The sequence below is a fragment of the Tenebrio molitor genome, chromosome 2, assembly GCF_963966145.1.
Source record: "Tenebrio molitor chromosome 2, icTenMoli1.1, whole genome shotgun sequence".
Lineage (NCBI taxonomy): Eukaryota > Metazoa > Arthropoda > Insecta > Coleoptera > Tenebrionidae > Tenebrio > Tenebrio molitor.
Window position 1 is genome coordinate 14,875,793 of NC_091047.1, and position 23,924 is coordinate 14,899,716.

General features: G+C 32.0%; 1 long non-coding RNA gene across 1 annotated transcript in view; it reads right to left on the reverse strand.

The window, feature by feature from the left end:
• Window positions 1–909: 909 nt before the first annotated feature.
• LOC138124028 (uncharacterized) overlaps window positions 910–23,924 on the reverse strand; it is a 137,168-nt gene continuing 114,153 nt past the window's right edge. Inside the window, exons 2-3 of the long non-coding RNA XR_011156977.1 lie at window positions 1,228–1,335; window positions 910–1,163 (exon numbers count right to left, since the gene is read on the reverse strand). This is a non-coding gene — a long non-coding RNA (uncharacterized lncRNA). The remainder of the gene's footprint in view (window positions 1,164–1,227; window positions 1,336–23,924) is intronic.

Below are 23,924 nucleotides of genomic sequence, written 5' to 3' on the forward strand. Positions count from 1 at the left end.
AAATTCTGATTTGCGGTAATGGTCAAGACCTTTAGACTGATGGTTCCCGAGATATCGATTTTTATAAGTGAAAGAAGGATGACAGTGAAATTCCAATTTTATATCGATGCCTGAATTTCGATACCAATTGTTACAGTAATTTTGATATGTATCATTACATTAAGTTAAAAGAATGTCCAAATATGTGTATTATAAAAATAAATTCTTGCTAACTCAGTGATTTACTAATGATTGGTAGAAGGGCACTTATTGAGTCTCTCACCCCGTTAGATTTTTTTATGGGGATATTTCAAAAGCATGATTTACTTCAATCGGCCAGCTTCAATTGGGCAACTGAAAGAAAGGGTCTTGAATCACAGAAGAAAATGCCAAGAAGAAAACGACAATCGGTTTGAACGTTAACTTGATAGTTTATTGTTGTTGGAAGAAGATGTTTTAAAATGTGTATTTTGGACGCTTTTTCAATTTGTCGTACGAGATCTTGATATCAAATTTACTTTAGAGATGGGTAGTGAAATACTGAAATTCAACCAATGGAAATTTGCAAAATGGGGATTCTTTAAAAAATGGCGATGTCTTTATTGTGTAGAAAAAACAGACAGGAACGAAAAAATGAAAATGATCTGAAAATGTTTCTTTTAAAAGATGTTGACCTGTCTTGTCTTTTTCAAAAAAAGAATATTTCTACTACAACTACTAATCTACTAATTAATAGTATGAAAGCGTACGATAATAGTGTTTCGTTTTTTAATTGTACGTTAGAAAATTTTTACAATTTTGGAAAAATTGTGACCATAGTCTTTGTTATGGATTGTCATGTTCGTTTTCTGGCGACGTGGTAATTCCAAATAATGCTAGTGAATCGATTCTCGTATTGGCGATGGGTCATGATTAAAACTAGTATTTATCCTCGGAAAATATGCATTTAATAACATCTTTGTCTTGACATTTGAAAAACAACAAAATGTGGATTTAACATTTCCCGGTGCCTTTGGAACTGCTCAAAGAACTTTCAACGTCCATTTTGCATTAAACTATTTATTTAGTATTAATTACTTTACGATATTGATGATTTCCGCCGTAACGGTTTCCGTAGAATTTCCTTGACGGGATGTGTTTTCAAAATATTCCTTCTCTACATGGAATTGTTCATTTGTGAAAATCTGGAATCAAATTATTGTGATACATATTTAAATATAATTTTTAATTTTTGGGAGTACTTATTACATTTTTACCGCCATCAATTCGTGTTGAGTTAGACAAAAAGAACCTTTCATGTACTAAATAGCGTGATCCATTAATTTTTTCTTCATACATTATTACACATGAAAATTCCTGAAATGATAGATTTCTTAGAAACCAACGTTTACAGGGAAAAGAGTCTCCAACAAACAAACCATTTCCACACCCATCCAACAAATTCATATTACACAAACTTCTATAAGACGATCGATACTAATGTGTATTATTTATTGTTAAAGAACGGGGTTGAACGCATGTGTTTTATGCATTTAAGAAGTGAATGCAAGCAATTGAGCTGTTCTTGTCGATGATTGGATTTATATTTCACTCGATAACTTTTCGATATAAAGTATCCGCAGTTCAGAAGAAATGTATAGTTCATGGGGCGGTTTCTCTAAATGACATTTATTAATTCTGTCGCGACTTCGTTTCTATTTCCCGTTGCTGAGTTTAGAAAATGCTTGACACCTGATGCATATAAAAGTAGACTGTTGGGGACGTTCTTCACAGCATGGATATTAGTCTCCTCCTCGTTCCTCAATTGTGCAAGTCTTGATTGTTGAGTAAGACTAACAGTAATAGCCGGGTGTCGAAATGATTTGTTGTTGCTTTTCTGTACAATCTACTGGTGTAAACATTATTTAATGATTTATGCTTTATTGTCACAGCTAACTTCGACGTTGTTAATCTTCCTGATGTGAAATTATAACTAGATAAACGGCACTTATTTTTAAAAAACGGCTTAAAACTTACAGAGTAACTGATATTTATTTATTATTAACGATCTTCCGCATTTGAAAAAGACTTTAAAAGTTGAGTACTTATTCACTTAAAAGCGCATACTAATAAATTTACCAGATTTATGTCAGCATGTTATTTTAGACATTTACATAATGTAATAGCGATACCAGTTGCATTAATTACATCAAGGTGCACAATTCTTTGATGTGATATATTAGTAGACTTTTAAAAATGCACTAATGCAGTATTATTTAATTTTTATTTGTAGTTTTTAGATTTTTTTTCATGCCGTGCCTCTACAACGAAGAACCAATTGGTGCTTGGTGCAGTAAAAGAGTTATAAATTACATTATAATGAAATGCAAATTGAAAAACAGTAGCAGGTTGCATTTTCGTGCAAGCTATATTGGAGTGGTCTCGTTGGATCTTCATCAATATTTTATCTTCAACTTAATCGCATTTATGTGTCGTTTATAAATTATGTAAATTTATCAAAATAAAAGACGCGTGCTAATGCACGTCATACTTTAATTAGAATTAATACATCCATCAACCAATATCAGTTTCACTTGAAAACAACTTAACGGTGTACAAGTAACATCAAAAATAAATTTGACGTTACTTAAACTAAGATTAAAATTACTTTTATTTTGTCAAATTTGTCCATAAATGGATTTTGCTCATGGTAATAAATGCGACTAAGTAAATAATGATAAAAGATTCTTTATCTATCAAGTTATGTTACTCACAATTCAAAGTTAAAATTGGATGATCAGTGCAATTAGACTTTGGTAAACTGATTAATTAATAGCTTGTATAAAAATGCAACTCTTTCTTTTTACCTCTTTCTGCATTTCAGAATCAGCTGACCAATTAATTGTTCAGGAAACTTGGTCTTTTTTAAAATTTGAATCAAGTCCAAATTTGTGATAAAATTCCTTTGCAAAAACGACTCATTAACGCAAGAAGTAGATATCATGGATCAACTGTTTTCAATCTAACCTCACTTTTTACGTTGTTTGTGTTGTTACTCTGCAGACGGGCGAGTAGTGTGTTCACAATGGATTCTTCAACGCCAACTTTGAAGATAAATTTAAATGAACACCCGATATAACTACATATTGGGTGATTCAAAGTGGTTGTGGATAAATATGGCAAGTATGTACGAAAATTCGTGGCAATTGTGTAGGTGGGATTTGTATGACATTTCATGTGCGTGCATTTTTTTACCATTGCACATTGACTTGACAATTTTTAAAATTGCGCGACTTTGAGCTGTCAAAGAAATGCCAACTTACAGAGTTGCCACATAAATTTTCGTACATAGTTGCCACATTTATCCACAAGCGTTTTGAATCATCCAATATACATATATTTACCAAATAAAAAATAACATAAATAGGTAGATTCAGTTTTAATTAGAACATTAAAAGATAGCTAAATATCTCACTTTGGCAAACTATCCACATAAAATAATTTCTTGTTTGTTGGAAAACAATTAATTAAATAATTTTACGTTGTCCAGCTTATTAAGTAAGCTAAATCGGTCTCCAGCTGGGGGAGCTCATATTTTATTCCAGATAAACGAGGCGACATTTTCAGTTTACCGCTTCTAATTTCATCATTTACTGTATTCGTTTAAAGTTACTATGGAGTTGATGTTTTACAATTTCAAGTTGGGTTTTATTTAATCTTTAAAAATCAGCAAAATGTCCTAGCTGACCTAACAGTGCTTTTACAAAGCGCGTCGGAGTTCGACAGTTGTTATTTACTTGAGAAACAATGCTTATTGCTTCATGGGGTTTCACCGTTTTCCCATGCTGTCTGTAAATTCATTTTTCTATCTGCTTTCAATAACGTACGAGTATATTCAGGTTTAGTTAGTTTCCTTAAAACAGAAATTTATGTATAGCTTGCAAGTCTTGTAAGGAGTATGGTATTTTGCCACAGACAATCATGACTCGATAAATAGACCGGATTTAGTGCATTTGCGTGACATTGACATTATGCAGCTAGGCAATTACAATGTATCGTATCAGCTGAATACATTTTTATATAATTGAAGTAAATATTCTTATTTTTAAAACAAAATTAAAACATAGTTAACTGACTAATTATTACGTTATAGATTCTTTATGATTGACTTCAATCAATGTAAATGTTTAAAATCACATAATTTCTCACATTTGACTTTGTTGATTTCTCTGTAAAAAACAACAAAGAAGAGCTCACACTTGTTCATTACCATAAACATAATGAAAATTTGCATAAAGATGACAGAGTATTAATTCTCTCCATTTTTAACAAGTTACTCAGATCGGCGCTATGCCTTAAAAGAAGACAAAGCTTTTTAGTGGTCAAATAAAAAGTTCAAAGAATTTGTATACATTAAAATATTGTTGCCAACATTACTTTCTCAGTTCCACGAGCTTACGTGAGAAATTATTTTTGGTAGAATTTTGATTAATGTATTTAGAAAATTTCATAAAAGATACTTTCAATTAATTCAGTAAATAAAGATGCCATGATAGTGGAAATTTTTGGCTGTAAACATACACGTATTAAATATTTGTAAATAATTATTTTGCATTAACTGTTTGATTATTAACAGTATTTTAACTACCATGATTGACGTTATTCAGTGTTCAACTAGTTTTGGAATTAGTTTAGTCTGTTTTATATTTTTATTGGGATGATTTTTACGTTTCTTGTATTCAAAAAATATTTAGCTTTACAGTTTGTCTGACTTGTTAAAAAAGGAGTCTTTTTGTTTGTTGTTAGTTAATTATTTAATACAGGAATTAAAATTATGTAAGTATGTTATGTAATTTGATCCAATTTTTATAATATACGAGTATACTAACGGGTGTTTTTTTGGCGTCGAAGTTGGCGTTGAAGAGTCAGTCAACTGTGAACGCACCACTGGATTAACAACTCTGATCAGCTGTTTAAATCTAATCTCACTTTTTGTATTGTTTGTGCTTATAATCTGCAATTTGAAAAATCAGTGTTTTTAAGACGAATGGTTCATTCACAATCGACTCTTCAATACCAACTTTGAGGCCAAATTTAAAAAACACCTTTACATTCAGAATTATTTTATTAAGTCTAAACGGTTTGTTTAAAACTAACTATTTAATTTTGCTTCAGGTACTTAAAATCAAATCAATGATGTCAAAGTTTTTTCCTTTCTTTGTAATTTGGTTTATGGGTTACACAAAATAAATACGTTTTTTAAGAAAGAAAACCATGGTCTGCTTGACAGATTTTTTTGAACTGTGGCTTCTTTGAAAAATAAAACTAAAGTTATGTTACTGTAAAATAATATGTAATAGCAATTGAGATCTTCAAAGGACATAACGAACAACAAAATGCTGTTTAATTTTTTTATACCGCTACTTTTTGTACTAAAAACTTTTACACATTCTGGCGACAACTTTTACGTTTTCAGAAGCTTCACTTTGAGAAGAGTGTCACCTAATAACTAAGCGTGAGCTTTACTTTATCGTTCTCTTAATTTCTCAAACAAAAAATTGTCCCCTTTAAACATGTTTACAAAAGAAATAATTCCTCAAATTAAAAATTACCAGACAACTGTATAAATAAATTCTTGCACAGTGTGAACAATTTCGACAGTTATTTATGTAGTCATCTGTAAATGTAGTTGCATGTCAACTGTTCATATCCAAGTTGTCACTCATAACGAAGTCGAGAGAGAAGAAAACACGCGCAGGAAATATTACGACTGAAGCTTTAATTAAAATTACTCCAGTAAAACACGCATAAGAGAAATCATTACAGTGATATGTATTTTATATAATACGAGTACTATAGTCTTTGCAAGTTAAATAAATACATTCTGCAACATCCACAATAATTTTGTTTTTTCTTGTGCCAGAGTAATATTTAACATGAATATTCTATTCTATAAATATCAGAACTTCTGTTAAATCTTAATTAATCTTTTCATAAAACGAGCAGTTTAAAAAAGTTTATCATGACTGACAATTAAACTTAATTAATTAAAAATGCCTATAAAGCAGACACTGTGGGTAATATTTTGATATTTGATCATTTAAAGACTCGCATTATAATAATAATTAGTACTCGATTTCTGCCGAAAAAAATACGCTAAAAATATTTCTCTTATATAAAAATAAACATTTTAAGGGGATTCGCTTTGCTTGAAACAGGTGCTTCAAAATATTCAATAAATTGCCGTTTCAACACCAGGTGACTTTTCTGTTCCGGTAGCCAATATCAGCTGTAATTTGTGTGCTGTTTACACAAGTTTATTCAGTAAAAGTTTTAAATAGCTATTACCAATTCTTAATTTGAAACTTTTTTTTCAATTTTTTTATCGTAATAATAAAACATTCATTTTATGATTGTGCCTCGACCCATTTTTCAAATCACATGTTCTTTTTGTTTGTGTTATTTGTATGATTGAAAGGAAGTACTTGCAGTTGTAGCTTTGGTATCTCCAACCTGAAAAAGTTGGTAGTGCGATGTCTTTACGAGAGGAAGTTGTGTTATAAACTATAGTAAAGAAGTGTGGAGATTCGGTAAGTTTATTTATCATGCCTCCTTTTATTGGAAAACATCCAGAAACATTATATAAAACAGATTTTCCGGTAGTTTTTATGTATCATGTACTGACGAGTATAATGTTTGATTAACTAGCTAGCTATTTCAGCCGAAGATAAAATTCTATAATTTTTCCTCGTCGACTAGTGCTGATCTAGATCGGACGTTAAAGTCGATTGCAGAGTTTATGGAGGCAGTCGTTAGACGACAGTTTTTCGGCAATAATCGTTAAATCCTGACAGGTACAGCTCTTAGCCAGCTTCTTAATTGAAATCTACGAAGATCTTTCCGAAACATTGGCTTTCTAGCGACTCCGGATCAGATTTCCGGTACTTTTACTATTTAGTGTTTGTACGAGATCATTTTCATCTGATTTCCTTCGTTCCGGTTTAGCTTTTCTCGTGTGTCGACGATCAATGTTATTACCATTGTGTTTGAGAAAAATGGTTTACCTTTCTGAACCATTGAACTATGCGTCTAATAATTTTTGTACTTGGATGAACATTGTCTCCGACGATGCGAATGCATTATTTTGTTTTATTGCATTTCGGGCGGCACTAAAAAAACAAACGGATTAATGGCGCTGGGGGTGGAATGTCCTGCACAGGGACACACGGCCGACTTGAACTGAACCTTAATCCATCATGGCACCGAAAAACTGAACTCATTTAAATAAGTGATATTTTTTAATCGCTCACCTATACGGGGAGAATTTTGATAAATGGCTCGATGTGAAAGCTGAATCTCTGCGGCTTTGTTGTGTTGCATTTGTCGTCCACTTAGAGATATTTATGGTGGTCAATGATTTATACGAAAAGAGGGTAGCGAACGTTCTTTTTTAATATCCCGAAGAAAAACAAACGCTGAACTGAATTAACGACAAATTACCAGATAAATCCTTATCTCGTATTTGCTTTTGTCGCTTGTTCTCTGGTAATATTATATTGACAGGTCATAAATAATGATGATTTATGAATAGTTTTTGTGTTTGTGAATGCGTTTAGTGTCAATTTATTAAATCTAACTAAACGCTTGGCGTATTATAATTTTATTAAAGGGTACACAGCAATAAAACTGGGACATCAGTCGATAATGATATCAACTGTATTACTGTCGAGACATAAAACACGTGCTGTATGCTAGATGCACACATCAGTAGATGTTTGTTATCTGAAAATCCATAAAGCCACCGCAACACTTTCCCAAAACAATTTTTTTCTTTATTAAAGTGTGTGATTGATTTTCGCTGGCAGCGTTTCAATTTTCATAATTAGGGGAACTTGTCGATGGTATTTCGAAAGTTTGCCCCCTTGTGAATGCGTTCATGTCTATAATTTACGCTCGTGTGCTCTCACGCATCTGCATTCTCACCCCATTCAATCAATCGAATGTTAACTACACGGGATTGATTTATGCTAGGGGATTGGAGTCTTTTGTGTTTGATTATCGTCATTAAATAACGGGGTGTAAACCGACGGAGTTCAATGTGTTTGTTCATTCTGTGCCCGAAGTCAAGTACCAAATAACATGAAAGAAAATGACGTTGAATCGTGTTTTTCGCAGTGCTCTCAAAAAGGGGTGCAACATGAACTCACTATTATATTTTTAATTATGGCCGTGAGAAATTTTATTTTTAACTGGGATTGAACTTAGACTTACTGTAAAAGTTTAATAAAACACAAGTTTTTCAACTACATAGTACATATCTTATTTAATTATTCAAAAAAGGGAGATTTACTTCATCCTGGAAATAAATGAAAATATTAGAATAAACAATTTAATGATGTAAGTGTTAAAATTAAACAATGTCTACCACACTCAGTATGATGTGATTCGTTTTTCGGAAAAAATGTGTTGAAAAAAATATTGTCTTTTTTTATAAATCACTATCACACAGTTCTTTATACTTCAGAGAAATAAAGTATAGTGGAAAAATAAATATGTAAATAAAAAATCGAAAGTTTTTGAAAAAGAATTTTATAACTGGTGTCAACTATTGCAACGACAAATTTAAAAGATTTGATTGCTGAAAATTTTGTCTACAAAAGACTACGATTAAATCAAACTCAGCAACTCAGTAGAAAAACAAAAAAGATGAATAACAGCAATAAATGATACCAAATAATTTGCAGCAATAACCTTAAAAAAACAATTAATTTTGCAAATGCTTTATAACGGTTTTTAGAGATTTTAGACTAAGAAGATAGTTTTTTTTTTTTTTCTAATCAGGTAGAGAGGAAAAATTGTATGTAGGTGACTGGAATACGTAATTACAACGTAATTAGAGTGTATATTTTCTACGCATAAAATATAATGTTCATAACATCTACATCGAAATAATATTATCTTCTGGTATCATTCTATTCCTGCTTTAAGTCACTGCACAAAAATAACATTAACTTTGCTCTGTTCGCTCCAAAATTAACTAACTGCTAAATCAAGAGGAAGCATTCATATAAAAGGTTAAGAAATCACTAACAGACTTTAAGAATTTTAATCGGTTTTTCTCATAATTGATTAAATGTTATATAATGACTTTTGGCAGGAATATGACATACACAACTGAAAGTCATTCATTAGTTTTGTCTTTCAGCAAGTTAAATTGGATTAAGTAATAGTTATTGCAATATTTCATAATATTTTAAGTCAGCTCTACTACAATATTTAATAACACAGAGAAGCAACATTCAAATTATTTTTTATTTTCACAGTGTACAGTTGGCTTCAAAAAAAACGGGAATTGAAATCTGACCTAATGTGAATTGGAAATTTAATTTGTCAATTTATGTCAATTTGTGACCGTTTGATAGTAGTATTTCTAACACATAAGTGCAGTTTTTTAACGTAAACTATAAAAGGCCGTTTCAAACTATAAAATTTTAATAAAATCTGACAGAACTTTTTCTGACAGTTCCCGTTTTTTTTTAAGCCAACCGTACCTAACTGCTCTGGCTGGTGATATTTAAGTTGAATAAGTTGTACCGACACAATAATTATTGCCATTGCTTCAATAATGATGTTTACAACTGTAAAGCTATTCATACGAGTATATCCGCAAAGACATAAGCAACTATGAATCAGTAAAAGTATCCATAAAAGTAAACAAATCAACAAAAAATATTCTGCAGGTTGGATATTACCGCCTATATGCTCATGCATGTATTCAGCAAGTCAATAATAAAATAGATGACTATTTATTTTTTACCTATTATAATAGTTATTTATTCACACGAACGAGTTGAATACAACGTTTTTTTGTTCGACGAACCCCCTTAAAGGCTCCAAATCGCTTAAAATGTTTAAAATTAGCTTGACGTTTCGTTTTGACAAGTTGTGACATTTATCAAAATCCGTTCACACAGGAGAAAATTCTCAAATTCCGACAGCGTCGAAAAAAAAAGTTTTATGCTTGAAATGAAAGCGCGCTGCAGGCTTTGGCTCTTTTTGATAATTGAGTCTTCTAGTTGTGGTCAGATTCATTTCCGCAGAATAAAATAAACATTGTAGGAATCAGTTAGCCAAGACCTTTCGATTGATGTATCACACACGTAACTATTCGGAGGGGACTTTTTTGACGACTTTTCAACCAAGTCGTTTATTTCAAGTAACAATAAATAAGTATGTCTAACAGACTTTCAAGCTTGTAGGATTTATAAGTTATTTGCGACATTTCTTTTATAAATAGATCTTTAATGAATTACCTTTTGAAAGTGTAGTAGTACAAGAAAAATCTTACACCTACCCTACAAAATTAGCTATAAATAAGGGTCCGTACAAAACGAACGACTTGACTTTATGTGACTTTATTTATGTGTCAAGATAAATGGTTTTATGCCGAACAAATTTCTTATGTTCTTTACAATGTACCTACTGGAGCAAATTTTCAATAAAATTACGCCAAAAATTCTAATAACAGATAGGTTTAATTTTTATATTTCAATTAGTTTGAAAAATGTAAAAGCAAGCGTAAATTATGTACATACTCGTATTAGAACAAATAATATAATAAATAATAATAAATCCAAGACAAACTCAATGGGTGTATAGTTTTAATTTTTAACCAGAAAAAATGAATAATTTGAGTTTCAATACTACAAAAATGGTTTTTCAGTAGCTAATAGTTGTTTAATTAAGAAAATTTCAAATCAATATCATTTGATAGAAATAAATAAGAAAGTTAAATCTCTAAATTCTATTTTTCCTAATGGATTAACGAAATTCGTAATTGGTTGTAATCACTTGGTGGTGCAGTTCTTTTTCTCTATTTGAGGTTTGTCAGCTAAACAGAAAATACATATTTAATAGCTGCGAGAAGTTTTTTCTTCTACATACATATATTAGAAATTTCTAATCAGCTTATTTTCATTGTGAGGTGATGCCCTTTTTAATCTACTCCCAAGTTTCACTGCAGTCATTTTAATTACCCTGAAAAAACGAAAAATTAACCATTTCATATATGACAATACATATATATTAAATATCTACCTACTATTTTATAAATATACATATATTTATTTATCTAGTCCCGTGGGATAAATGGCACTTATCCCACTCATTTGAGTGGAATAAGGAACTTCATTACCGGACGCATTTCATTACTCCACTCAGTGGGATAAGTGAGCTTCATTACCCCACTCAATGGGATAAGGAAGTCATTATTCCACTGAGTGGTGTAATGAAACTGGCGGAAATAAATAAGATTTACCTTTTTTTTAAATTCGGGGCGGTCTTAGATAAAATTTTGTACATAACACGTGGGCTAAAGCATATTACAGGAAACTCGTGTGATTACAGATGAACTCGGGCTAACGCCCTCGTTATCTGCAATCTTCACACTCGAATCCTGTAATATTGCTTTTATCCCACTAATTGTGTAAATAACTATTACCAGTGGAGGTAATATAATATTATATTGAATATAGTAATATACCTATTTAAAAGAATATTTCCACGCAGGTTTAGAATCGAAGCCACACATTGATAACTGTATTATTAATATTAATTATTATAAAATTAATACAAAACAAAATTAATGTAATATTTAATTTGTAAACACCGCATGGTACTGTAAATTAAGCTAAACATCAATTTATGTTGAGTGGTGTGGAAGCACCCACAAAAAATGTTTTGGGGCTGGTTTTTCATTCATAGGCCAGGAGACTTCATTGATGGTGTGATGAAGTCGGACAAATGTAGTGCTGAAAACAGTTGTGTCGACGCTAAAAAGGCAGTGAACTAATGAAAATGGTATTTTTTTCTTCCACTAGGAATAAAAATGAATGACCAGAAAACTCGTTCGACATTAATCAGCTTGGTGAATTCTGAAAAGAAAAATAAAAAAACAGGATGTTTCATACATTTACCAATTTAAAGAATGTTAGTTACTATTTAAAAAAAAATATATTTTAATATGTGTGTTTAGAGGACTAATAATAATATACAATAATTACTAATAAATAACCGTTGACATTCACTGAAATATGTACTTAGGTGTTTTAAAATGCTTTTAATTTTTTTTTCTTTAATGTGTTAAAATATTTCGTTTTAGATGCAAATTTAGTTATCGTATAATCCAACATTTGCAAAACATCAACAATTTTTTGCAGTAGCAAGTAGTTGATTAGTATACCCACACTGAAAATTTTGTACGTTTATGTATTTATCATATTTTGCAGACAGTGAAAAAATTCCGCTTTATCACTAAAACAAGATTTCATAGATTCGATATGATATGCTAATCGGATCTCAAAACACAAAATCTATGAATTGAAGTCAGAAATACTTTCCCCGATGTCTCCCTTTTCAAAGTTAGCAAAGCTGACTAATTGGCACCGATCACAATGTGTAACGTCATAATACTTGAGTTATACGCATTTCCGCTTGCCTTCACTTGACGACCTACTGTTTCCTTGTCAGTGACATTTCATCCTTTACGAGAAATATCCCATATTACAGTTCGACTACCTCATAAAAGACATAATCATTATAAAAATTACTAGCCCAACATTATAATAAATCTAGCAGTGCAATCGGTGCGAACTGCATATTCTCGTTCAAATTTATAAAATAACAGAGAACTGTGGAAGAAGAACTTTATAAATCACATAATGACAAATCACAACTAAATGTAAGCGGGCCCTTTTTGTGTTTTCCTATGAGGGTTGACTTAATTAATGTCGAAATGAATGTGTATATATGACAACATAAAACGTAATGAGTGGGGAGAATAAGGGACAAATGCAAGAAACGAGTTTTTCAGTTGTCATTTTCAGATAGCTTACGTTGTTCGTAACGTACTCGGTGTGGTCACGTCGAATCTTAAAAAGCAGTTAACTCGTTCAAATTTTAGGCCAGGGTTGAAGTTTTGATACTTACGAGGTTAAATAGTGAGGAAGAATATGAATAGCCTATATAATTTATATTATGTGAGTAGACACTCGGGTAAATCTCCATTCTCGCCTCTATACACATGTATCGGTGGTAATTTAAATGTATCCTCAAAGTAAGCGTTGAGGAGTCGATTGTGAACGCACCACGGATTACAGATCCCGGATTAGCTGTTTAAATCTAACTTCACTTTTTGCGTTGTTTGTGTTTTTAGTGTACAGACTGACGAGCGGTGCGTTCACAATCGACTCTTCAACGCCAACTTTGAGGATAAATTTAAATGAACACCCGATACCATGATGAAACACCTAATATCTGTTCACGTTGGAATGAACGTCAGTGGTGCAAATGACCTGACCTGTTACTATGACAACTCATATGAAAGTTAATGCCAAATGTGTGCGATTTGCACCACTGATGTTCAATCCAACGTGAACAGGATATACTTATTAAGATTGTTTTTAGAATTTTTTTATACTTCCCAAAGTCGATTACAAAAAATTAAGGTTTATTGTCCGTGAGCGACACTGAATAATAATAACAAAGTCATATTTTTATTTAGCTAAGAAATTAGAAAAATGGTTTATTTTACGGGTTTGTATGCGAAAAGAAACGGGAGATCAACATGAAAAGACAAACATTTGCATGAGGCCAAACAGTAAGTAATAAATATCACAGATGGAATTCCGTTTTAAGTTGCATTTTTACGAGTTAGATAAAATTTAATAAAAACATTATAGTAAATTTATATGAGTTGTAAAAATGCAATTTCCATATACACTACAATAAAGTACCACGCGAAATACTATTTTCTGATATAGTGAGCACTTAAAAATCGCACAGTAATTTGGAATTGAGCCATTTAATTCTAAATCTGACACCATTACTTTAAGCAAGTTCCTAAAGAAGAAACTAAGTTCCTTAGTTTGAAATATCACTAATACACATTCATCACGAACTGTTGGTTCAAACCCTAAATTCCAATAAATCACAAAGATTTTTTTTTAATTAAAATTTCATTTATTTGGTAAACGAAAACTCATCAACACGTACACCCAAATTTATGGTTCGGAGTTGGACTGGGGCAAACACACATGTAGCAGCTTGTGATAATATAAAACTCGGATCCCCAACTCTTTTTATGATAGCGTTCAAAATTGCGGCCACTGCACAACTGACTCGTTCATAACATCAGGCTGCGATTTTCAAATCATAAAAATGACACATTGCACCCTGATGGACATCTGTTTAAAGTATGATGCTTTTTAGTTATAGGAACACCGACGTAGATGCACCTAGTTACAAAATCTATTCTAGCCCTAAATTCGATTTTAAGTACCGTTAAACATTATTGTTTTATTAGGATTATTAAAAATCTTGATTTTTTTACAAAAACATCCCAAATTACAAATTGATATTTAAAAAAACACAATTATCACTAATTCGAAGTAACCACAAAATAGATTTTAAGATATACATATTTCTTCAGTTTTGTAATAATGAACGGGACAAGTCAGGAGAATATGCTGGTTTTCACTGAATTTTTGCAAGGCACAAGGGACATATGAACATATGCATTGTCTTGCAAAAACAACGTATCTCTAGGAAGTTTTCCACGAAATATTTCCACAACTTTGATTTGAAGTTGTGTTAACAAAGAACAGTAGTAATTCCCGTCATTGATTTTCCTTGCTGCTAATAACCGGTGAAAATTACTCCATCTTTATCCCAGAAGACGAAGATTCTTCCGGCAAACTATCTGCACCAAAAATTTCCTGGGTGAGGAGCAGCATGTTTCCAGTTTCTTGGTCTCTGGGTTAAAACGATGAACATGAACCCAAGTTTCATCAATTGTAAATATTACCCTTATGTACTGTTGATCAGCATTCAGGCAGGCATTTGGGTATTCGTTTTCCTGTAAATTTTCTTTACCCAGTCTACTGTGAATGATGATACGAATAAATATGATGATATTCGTTTTACAGCGATTCATCGATCTTCCACAATCATATCAGGGACAACACAATGTTTTCTCTCTGTTAGTGTTTAATTTTTTTACCTCGCTTAAACACAATCCATTTTTTTATTGTAGAATAGGAATAATATCTGTTAATATTGTCAATAAGTCGTAAAAAATGTTGTTAGCAGATAGACCCTTCAAACACCGACGTTTTCTGTAGTTGACGCAAAAATCATTTTTCCAGCTCTACACTCGCCTTTATATATTTTTTACCTCTCTTAAATACCTCAATCCAGTTTTTCATGGTAAAACACGGAAGATACTGATCTGCTAATGATATTAACATGTCATCAAACATTTTTTGCCAGAGAACCCCATAAAAAATAACTACTTGATCACCAAACCGTATTTGATTTTGTTAAAATTGAAATTTATATCCGACATGGTTTCTTAAAAAAATAATAACACAAAAACCTTACTGTTAAATTTCCCACATGCACCCATCAATGTTTATACTTAATTCCCATAGCAACGGCATTCGCTTTTGTTTATGAGAAATAACCAACGTTAACTATTTATCAATTTCTCGTGTAGATAGCACATTATATGTTTTTTGTCCGATTAGGACGAACAGGAATTGGACACTTAATTTAATTAATATTTTTAATTTCTGAACCCTCCACCACCCGGCGGCACGGCAATTTTGCCGGAGTACAGACACTATTACGGATATTACTATGAAGTAATAGTGCAGTGCTTATCAACATAATTACCGGCGTCTCGCCTCCTCATTTTGACTTTGTTGTGTATTATATTCTGTGTCAATGTTAAGGAATTTCCTCACGATATGACATGAGTATAATAATATACCTTTTTGAATTTCAACTACCAATGTGTTCCCTAAATCCAGAATTTTTAAATTTTTAAAAAGAGATTGCGGTACTATTCCCGTTGCTTAAATTATAAGTGGTAAAGTAGACATTTTTTCTAAACTCCAAAGATTTCTCATAGCAATTAATTAATTTCGGGATCATTAAACTACATATCAATATTCCACTAGACTCAATTCTTTCTGCAATTTTGTTTTTACTTTTAACTTGTTCATATCGAAAGCTGTCGTATTTTGACATATAGCCAAATTCAGAATTTTAAGTTTAAATAAATATTATGAAAAAAACTGTGAATGACGTCATCGTGTGAAATCAAAAACGATCGAAAAATGACAATGATACACTTTTAAAAAATATGTAGTGTTAATATGTAGTGTTAATTTCTGAGAAACATCCTGGAAGAGGTCTTTGTTTTTAAAAAGTGCATATTCTTCAGTACCTACTTTACTTATGTTTACAGCTTTTCGTCTCCTAATTATGACATCATCAATAATTTTTTTAAATGACAACCTCCACTTATTTCGTCTTTTTCTGATAGGCCTTCGTACTGGCTAAACGAACTTTATGAATGAAAAAAATTGATACTTTACATAACAATTTTTTTTGAGAAAATGACAAATTTTACTTCAAGAATTTAATTTAATTTTTAATATAAAAATTTTAATTGACCTCAAATAAACAAACATCTAAGGTTAACAATAAAATTTAACGCAAATGTTGAAATTGGCTCCCGCCAACCAACGCCACTGGACAGATCCCGTTTCAATCTAGGGAAAAATTGAGAAATCTGCGTCAGCTATCGTGCACTTTTGGGTGGCCGCGTGTGTACATATTATCTCCGATACGGCCACTGAACATTTTCATTATTAGGGGTTTATTTTTCAACTATTCGCATTTCATTAGCATTTCTGAACACTTATCAAATGTACTGTTTCCTCATGCAAGTAATAGATTAATTAATTAATAATGTCAGTGAACTCATTTTCTTGTGAGATTGCAAGATGTAAATATTTTTTTACATTAGCATTAATATCAAAACATGAAGCATTTAAAACTAACAAAAATAAATGTTTTTTTGGTTTGTTTATTAAACACTTGCTTCTGTTTATAAAAGATTTGAAAGCTGAATCAACATTTTTATAAAGACATCTTTATGTGAACGATATCATGCAGATGTTTTTTAACGGTTTGGTCACACGACCAAATCAATCAAAATTTCACTAACGTAAACAAACAATATAGATAAGAATACAAGGAGCGGATTTTTATTTATTTTTTTTATTTAAGCCGAAAAACTAAGCTACTTTCATATCCCTTCTTTTTATAACAAAAATCTAAACAGACGTTTTACGGCTCGGGAGTAGCAACCACTTGTCCATCCAATAACTCTAGCAAATAAGATTTTCCAGTCGTCGCAAATTTACGACAAATGCATAAATAACAATCTTCGTTACTTTCAAAAGCGTTTTCCCTGAATTTAGCGTGCTTCGTGAGTGAGATAACTTCACCGATTATAACACTAGATCAAAATAAAATTACGCTAGAAGAATATTGCACCTCGCCTTAAGGCGTTGCATGTGCAACTCACATTATTCATAGCCTGCCCTGATATATGTACCTGCAGCTGTTAAAATACTGAGCAGAAGAAAAAACTGCTTTCCACTATCTTTTCGTTACACGGAATCCATTAGGAATTTCAAAATTTCTGTTGACACTTCATTGAATACCGTCATAAATCAAAATGATAATAAGAGCAGGACCCTATTGTCGTTGGTTATGATTAAATAAATTTCTTTGCGTGCCGGTTTTGAAACCTGATTAAATTTAGGAAAGCAAGCGATGCTTGTACACACATATATCATAGCATTTTTGCGTACACGCAGGAATGGATCAATCACTGACATATTTGTTAACAAAAAATGTAAATTTCATTTATGCTGCAGCAATTTATCTTTGTATTTCTTGTTGCCGTGCTTAAAGTGCCCTCAGTTGTGACCAGACTGATGGAAATGGAAAATAAATTCAATTTTTAAAAAGTCCCTCTTAGGAAGTTCCACGTAGCGGTTATCTTAAGCTGTTTCCTGAAGTTTTCTAATAAGTATATAAGAGTACGACTAGCTCGAGTGAATTGTGAAAGTAATACGGTGTATCAGCTTTTTACTTGATGTAATTACGTTGACCATGACACACTAGCGCCGTTGTGTAATATGAACTGGATGGCGTCAAAAGCAAACAATATCAGTCAGTATATTTGGAGTCTAGTCCAACACATGAGTTCCTGGATGTGGGGTGGGACGAAACCGCCCGATACACTGCCAACCCCTGACTATTGACAGTACAAAGCAAACACCGCTGTAACAGAATACATACCACATCTGGGGCTGCTAGGCAACCTCTCTATGCTCTGATTTGCATGCAACAGCCACTACTAACCTATCTAAATAGTTTCATAATTAAATGTAAATAGCAGATAAAGGGTATCAAGATCATCATGTTCAAGGTCAATAACTCTTTTGAAAAATGAGAAGTGCTATAGAAATGTAGATGACAGAGGTGTGTGCGTCTTTTTTTGCTGTTACATTTTTATTGCGTAACGACCGCCTAATTAGTAAGCGGCTTTACCTTGATATTTTGTCTGTACATAGTAGTAGTTGGAGCACATGTTTGTGTTTATTTTCCGCGATATTTGAATAATAAATTTCTCTATGCAATTTGGTACTGATATAAAACATGATCGTTTTACAAACATTTCTAATTTTGCATCGAAGTGGATGTTCATCGAATCAAAAATAACACATTGAATCCCCACAGATTAATTAAACTATTGAATCAGACGACGGACAGTAGCAACAACAAAAGCCCAACTTATGCAACGAAAACAAAAAGCGTGCATGATATATGATGGTGGAGCTATACAAACGTGATCTCGGTATAACTTTTAACCTAATTCTATTTGTTGAAAAGCTCTGGTCGCTCTTTCATCAGTTCTGTATTAAAACCACTCGTACTCTTTACACAACAGTTGCCCAGTTGCATAAGCGCAACGTTTTCTACAAATGATGACTAGGAAATTGTTGACTAACATGACACGTCTGTTATGCACGTGGCGTTAGAATATATCACATTTTATGATCGACATTTTCAGGACACTGAATAGACAGTTATTGTGCGATCAATCGTTGATTGGTGATTAAAACCGCCGTTTCATTTTGGTGCATTTTACATGATTTCGCACTAATTTATAGGCTGGCATGGGATTAGGTACGCTCGAACCATACTTCGATTCCTATTTAGAGTTGTTTCAATTTGAATTAAATAAAAGAGATAGAAACATGCAATACCATTGTGGCTGACTGTTATACAGTACGTATACAACTTCATTTCACATGAAAAGTTGAAGTAAGCATACAAAAAGTTTGCACATTCCTAGGTTTTAGTGTTGCATTAAGATTGAAGGGAAAAAGGTCTAAATTTCAGGCTAGGCTTCACCACGTGTTTAGATCATATTTACCCTGTAGTAAATGTAAATGAGCTTGGATTTTGCAATATTTTCGTTAACTATATACGGTCATCAGGGCGAAAAGTTCGTTGAATCGTCAACGGTGCAAATTTGAAATTTTAGGATGTGAGTCGATGCACAGAGGGATAATAAAAGAGAACATCATTTTTAGTACTGTGTAAAAAACAAATATGTACTTACGTTGAAAATTTCAAGACAACTAGAATTTTCTAAAATTCTCAAATTCATTTAGAACATTTTGAAAAATCTCTGGTTTTAAATCAAACCATATTGTTTTCTAATTGAAAAAAAATATTTAATTCTATAAATTGCAGCCACGTATCTCAAAAAGCTTCTTTAACACCTATCACTTTTTTACACAGACCTACTAAAATACTACATACTTTCATAATTTGTTCAATGTAGGGTGTCATTTAAATTTTTGGAGTAGGGTCGCTGGGGGTTCCGATTTCATTTAATTTCCTCTAGTGCTTTAAGTCCATAATTTTTTCGACAAAATACAATAATTACTATACGAGAATTATCTGGAATAATTATATCAATGAAAAGTAGCCAAGGGTCTTAAAAAATTGCTATTAACTTAAGAAGTCTTAGTATTACTGTAAAGGCACGACTTCTTGAGTTAATATCATTTATTTTTAAAGAATTGCAATGATTATGAATTATTTACAGGCATTATTATAGTATATTACATTACGAAGTAAAGAGCATATTACGTACAAGTGGATGAATTACATACGAGCGACGAAGGAGCGAGTAATGTAAACCCACGTGTACGTAATCTCGTTACTACTCGAGTAATGTACTATACTTTTTCTACAACCGGTACTACACTTTTTCTACGACCGGAATGATCCCCACAAAACTTCTAAAAAAATATTTCTCTACGACCATTAGTTACAGATTCAACAGAAACGCATTATTTTAGCAGATGGTTTCATTGAATTGGAATTGTCTTCGAAATATACCAACAGTACATTCTCTGAAAAGGATTTAATGTTATCTTTTCTTTCCAATTCATAAATGTTTGATAAACACTCGTATCTGTCGCGAAATTTCTTTGGCATCAGATTGTTGGTTGGAATTTTGAGCATTTCCATTATTTCAGGCGGCCTACGCATATCATCCTCGCTTGCGCTGAACATTTTACAGCTAAAATTAAGTTCACTTAGTTAAAAAGCAAATAATATTGTTATAAGTGTTACCTTTTATTAAATAAAGATCACGCTACGAGATGAACATAGATAACGAGATGAAAATGTCAACTGAAAGAAGTCTAAACTAAACTGTCACTGAACGGCCGTTGCGTAGCAACGGTCATAGGTGCTGTCATCATAATTTGGCAAAATCGTAAAATTCCCTAACAAGTAGTGGGTGGAGTTAATTTACTGTACACGTACGTAAGGAAGCGTTTACTAGAGGGGTGTTGGTGGGATTTTCGCTACTTATACTAGCGGTCGTAGAAAAAAATATTTACACTTAAGACTTCAATATAACATACAATTCAGTTTAACATACACTACTGCTTTTACATGTTTTATTTTTTTCTAATTTACACAACAATTCACATACTCAGCAATAATTTAGAAGTGTAACAATTTAACACCATTTTAAATAAATTTTAAAAATGAAAAAATACAATGTGTTGTAATTAGCTGTAAAAAAATTTTCTTATCAAATTAGAGGAGTTTATAAATATGGTTCTCAATCTTGAAAGAGTTGTTCCTGTGTCTTTAATAATCTTGAAATCCCTACTGCAGCAGATTTGTTAGCGCGTAATTACCAATTAAGTAGGATCTTATTTTAGTTAAGTACATGTATATATTTTAATGATGTTTAAATGGATATGAACTTTAGGGATATTTGCCGCGTCTTATTTTTCAAGAAAAAATATATTTTAAGCTCAACAGAAAGGTCTTGATACATATTTATATTTCCTAACAAGAAGACGTATCAACAAAAAAAATATATTTATAATTTTTAATCATCTCATCTTCTTGTACGAGAATTTCATTTAACTTTACAAAATAGATCTATAGATTCCTTCATTTTTTCTAAATTGGTCTCATAGAAATAATTTCTTTTTTTTTTAACTGATTGCACAGTTTCCATAGCCCATCTTTTATATTTCTATCCTACATAGCCTGTTCAGTCTATTAATAGGTACTGAATTGTAGCGGCGCTTGTCGTGGATAACTTTTGTATTTGTTTAGAGTTGAACAAATTACAAAAAAGTACAGGTCATTTTCACTTAGGACTAACAGATTAAGGGCCAGTTTATAGAAAGAGAATTAAATATTTAATTCGAATTAAATTTTAATGCGTGATTAACCCATGAATCCGAAACTTCGATTGGTTCAATTTGATCACGTGTTCAGTTAATCTTGCATTTTGTGAGAGTTTCAGTGAATCAGAAATACAGGTTCAGCGAACACGAAATTCTTTATTATGACAACTCGTTAAAAGTACAATTGTTTGTTATTATGTGCCTACTATGTAACACAACACATGGCAACACCAAAGAGTAAAATTGCCAAACTCCAACACATTTGATTACGATTAACTTAATTTCGCTTCTGTAAACTGGGCCTTAGTGTTGTCTGATTAATACTTGTTTTGATTTTCCAAGGGGTGCGGCAGATCAAATTAAATTTGGAAAATCAGGGAGCTTTATTTGTACTCCTTTTACACTTTTTTTTTTCATTAAACTGGAAAGTGCACACTCTATGATTGACTGGACTATCTTTCCAACAATTTGCTCGCCATGCTTTTTAGTGATCAATTGACACTTTTAATATGTCGGATAGACGTCATTTGCATCTTTAAGAGATTCATTAAAATATACCTGTTTAATTACATTTATTAAGAGAGTCTGTTAACTGTATTTGTTTAAAATTAGACAGCGTTTGTAATTTATAACTCATCCACTCATAACTAGCAAAATTGTTGTATCTGCTTGCCTAATGTGGGAATTGTACGCCTTGTGCTTTTAAAACCAGATTTACGACAAACAAAAAATAAATACCTAATTTGGGTTGCTCTATGGAGAGATGGTATAATAGAAAATAGGAGTGTATAAATTATAGTGAATGACTAATTATAATCTATAAATGTATGCAGATAAAATTGTACGCATCAAGACACAATAATAGTATGGGTAGGTAATACGTATCCGCTTCGTGTAAAGAAGTGTTCATATTAACATTTTTGTTGTATTTGAAAGACAAGAAAATCAAAGGATCAAACACTCAATTATTTCCAACTACACTATAACATTTAATTATCACTTTTCAACTGTTTGAGATACTGGATGACGTTGAATTATCGTAGGTGTGGTGTTAAAGACCTTTGATATTTATTGGAGGCAGTGGCGTACGGCACACTTTCACCCTGAATGCAATTAGTATTCCACGACTAGTATCGTACAAGCTGCACCTCATAAATATAGTCAACCTTTAACTTACCTTGAATTCGTTCAGGGATTTGAGCAAGAGTGCGGTGACTTATTAACGCGGAAAAACGAATGCTTATAATAATTGATTAAACGTAACAAGATCTATCGATCACCGATCGGATGTCGACGATCTCTCTGGATGTTTTACCGAATTCCCAAGGCTCTCCTTGCACCGCACTTTAAACTTAATTGTAATTAGTTAGCATGTGTATTACCGTGTGCAAGGCGGCACGGTACAAATGTTAATTAAAATGTCGTTAGGTGCGTTGAAAGATGTTATCTGATGCACAGACCGTACTGTAATACTCATATTCCCTACGAAGAAGACATATTTTCGTGTAATTAATTAATCTCCAAATGAATGGGCCATAACTCATTAAAATGATATTTTGCTGCAGGATGGCGTTGATTGCATTCTAAAATTAACGCTAGTAAAAGGGCTCTACTCCTTGTCTAGGCATCTTATACCAATCATTTTTGAAGTTTTTGAATTACCACCGAGAAGAATTAATATCTAAAATGTTACTTTCAAATTTATCTTATTTTATTCTTGATTTGTATAATTTTGTTTTCGTGTTTTGTTTAAAACATTATGATCTTATCAAGGCTTACTCTTGGTGAATGCGCTAGTGTCCAAAAATAGAGAAAATTATTTTATGATTACTATTTATTATATTTTATTATTTTTTTGTTTCTTCATGTAACACAGACAAAGCCAACATCTTTGAGAAAAATGTATTTATACTCTGTTTCTAAGCCCGATACCGCTAAGCCACAAAATGACAGACTCCAGTGTGTCCAAAACATTTCATGAATATGTAATTACAATTAATTATAAGCATCCTAGGCCATTCTACTGGTATTAAAATGTTACAATTCAAATTTTTCGATTTCCTGCTCTAAAGTATTATACCTTACATGGCATCATGTTTTCTCACACAGCTTTCAGAACGAATTTGTTAACGTGAGTCGAGCGCAAGTTAGTATCTTCCCGACAAAAAAAATAATACGATTTTATTCTCTACTTTCTCCTCTCGTTTAAGGTAGGTTTAATAAAACTGCTAATAACTATGTATTTCCTATCTAAGATGAGAATATTATATCTAAGTATGTAAAGGTGAACAGAAGTTCTTACTTAAGTTG